Raw genomic sequence first — 3,398 nt, 5'->3', positions numbered from 1 at the left:
GTGACCGTTTTTGCTGACAGGAGTTTTCTATAGACCTTTTCATTTAAGAAAACGACATTGCGCAAGCGCTAAAGATATATAGCTCTTCCATGTGAGTTTCGGTCAATTTTGACTGAAACTTATGTGGGAATAGTAAGCATTGACGAAAAAAAAAACTATTTCGAGCGATTGGGAGTTGAAAAACTTCCCAAAAAAGAAATTTCTAATAGACCAGGCGAAAATCCATTGAAAAGAAAAAAGATTAGTGCGCAGAATAGGTGCTGTTTTGGAAAGTGCAAAAGTGACAGTCGGTCCAAGTCCTACTTGGAATGTACTTATTATTTCATTATATTTTCATAACCCTGTTTAATATATCGAAAGGGTGACATTCCCGATGGTTCACTTATAAAACATATTAAAAATTGCGTGAAATGCAGTAAAAGTGATATGTGGGTGAGGTTATGTACGTGCAGATACGAGTATTTTTCAAGCATGAAGGATGTAAACAAGAATACTTGCATTTGCTCATTGCATTCTATTAATTTTAACTTATTTTCATTACAAATACCCAGGAAACAAAAACCCATTCACTTCTGTTTAATGCGTTTCGAAGTCTTTTGAATTGCGTATTTGTCACTAGAATTCCAAAATTGCCGCCGATTTTTTTTTTCAAGACTTTTAGTGGTCATAATTTTATTCACTAACTTATATGTCGTGAAAGACTAAGAACTGAAATAGCAAAAGGTATCTAGTAGACCTGCGCATGATTTCTTTTAATCTTTCGATCATATTTAAATTTCAAAAATCGTGTGAAATATGGCAGCTTAACCCTACCGAAAAGAATCTTTGAGTACGTACTAAAAATTCTTTAGGTCAAAGAATCTCAAAGAAATTCTCCACAGGCACGCAGGTAGATATTTTTAAAGGTCAAGGAAGCTTGTTTAAATGGTCTGAAGGCTTTAATATAACTTAATATAACTAAATAGAGTAGCCGACACTCAAGGGTCCTTTGTTAAGCTTTCGGATTAAAATTTAGAAGTAGATTTTTTTTAATTTTATATTTAACAGCCTAAAACATAATAATTCGGAATCTATGGATTTCGATGACTTCAGATATCTACCTTTTTTTTAATGCTTAAAATTGGAATTATTAGAACATTTCTCGTAAATGGAATGAGATACGCCAAAAAAGACAACATTTTTTAATTCAACTAGAAAATTGTATATCAGTACATAAGTTATAATTATAAATAAGTATAATGAGAAAATTCATCAATTAAAAAAAAGTGTTAATAATTTGAAGAGAAATTTAAAAAGGGAGAGCGGATTAGCCACGACCAGTTATTGTAAATAACTCTATCCGCCCGGTACGTGACGAATACAAACCGATTCTGTTTTAACTTTCTGGATTTGTAAATGACAGATACTCAATTCATAGTCATCTTTTCAATGGATTCTTTTTTTCTGGGTAGTTTATGAAGGTTTAATCAGATGTTTAAAGTTCTTTAAATACTAACGTTCTCTCATTGAAACAGTTCAATATTGAAAATTAAAATATGCATGTACCTTCTTTAATTTCGAGCAATAGATTAAAATTCTCTTTCGAAAGGAAGTATTTTTCGATTATTTATACTCGAACCGCTGTTTATTAAAAAACAAGTCATGACATTATTTACATCTATTTACAGTTGTTCAACTCAACATGTTTTTTTTATCAAAAATGTTAAAATTCAAACCCTGTGGATTATTAATTCTTTCAAATCTTCCAAATGTGCATTTTAAAATTCTTTTCATTGCAAATTCACACTTTAAAATAAATTATGATATAATAATATATATTATATAATAATAATAAACATTTCAAAAAATTTTTAATTGAGCTAATTGTAAATTACCGTGTGATACGACATTCGTAATATTTTAAGTGATTAGATGTATTTTTTCTTCAAAATTTGTGAAATTCCCAGTCAAAAAATGAATTTATTGACTGTATAAAAACATGAATAAAAAAATTTTTTCACTTCTAGCAGTTTCACGTATTTATTACAAACAATGTTTTCACCATTTTCTATTCATATTTCTTTTACTGTACGAATTTGCAGAGAAAAATGTTCAAACTAAAAAAATCGCATTTGCATTTATTTCAGTAATTTGAAAGCTAGGTAAATTTCAAAACTGACAACCCACTTATAATGATAGATATCAATTCATCTTCAACTGCATTTCTTTAAAAATGCTTTATCAACCTTTTTTATATTTTGTAATTATTAACATTATTTCACTTTTATGCAAAATACTATTTTTTCACTGTTGAAACCTTCCACTATACGCAGTGTAAACATAACCTGCAATCAAGGACCGGTCAATAAGTTGCTGCTTTTTTCCTTTGGTACATTTTTTTCTGCATTTTAACCACCTTTTCAACTGACAAATGGTATTTTTTCCACCTTCTTATGCAATAATTCAGCACCTGGCACATCAGTTTCATTCACTTTTACATTAAAATTAGGTACGATAGTGTACATTTTACCGAAAATATGACAAAAAATTTTAAATGCCCGCTAAGTATCATGGCGGCGCCTAAGCTTCCGCTCTTAAATGAAAAGGACTATTAGACCGTGGGCTCACAACGTAAATGGGAGCGTGATACGGATAAGGCCAATTTTCACATAAGATGTTCGTCTGATGATGAGGAGCATAAAAATGGGTGCCTGGCAGGTGTGAGTGGATGCGTTCACCTGTGGCGACCTGTCAAAGGTGCGAATTTTTGACAGTTAACTTACGTGACTCGGATAAGGTTGAAAATTGGTGTACATGTAGGGGCTGACATTAGAAATAGCACCTGCGAATTGCCAAACACTTACCTGGATGCAAAAGTGTTGCCAGGCGGCTTCGAAGTCACTGGACATTCAGGTGAAATTTCTTGAAATTTATTTTACAGGAAAAAGTTTGAAAGAAAAGTTGGTCCACTCCCAGAGATGCATATTTTCATAGGTATATAATTTTTTGATAAAATTGATGTATTTGGAGAAAACATCGATTAAAGAAATATCATAACAATAAAAAGCCCTTTTTATTGACAACAAGTGATTTTTTCGAAAATTATTAAGAGACAAAAGGTACTCTATTACAGGTATACTCCAAGATGAATACGAAGTATCTGTTCAAAATGTTAATATTTACCAAGTTATTCGCATTTTTCCTTCTTTTTCCTATTTTTTCAATCACCTGCTATATCATTAGCAATTTAAAAGAAGTTGTGCTCAAAATTAGTACACGAATAAAGTAAGTCTTGTGCAATGAATTGGCGTCAGCCCCTTTCAATTAAAACAATAACTTATTCTGCTATAAATAATCATAATCAGTGTCACGTTCTCAGCTTCTGATTATCGTAGAAAGTTGTAATAAAGATGAATATG

Source organism: Belonocnema kinseyi, chromosome 5 (assembly GCF_010883055.1).
Source record: "Belonocnema kinseyi isolate 2016_QV_RU_SX_M_011 chromosome 5, B_treatae_v1, whole genome shotgun sequence".
NCBI classification, from domain to species: domain Eukaryota; kingdom Metazoa; phylum Arthropoda; class Insecta; order Hymenoptera; family Cynipidae; genus Belonocnema; species Belonocnema kinseyi.
This window is presented reverse-complemented; position numbering follows the sequence as displayed.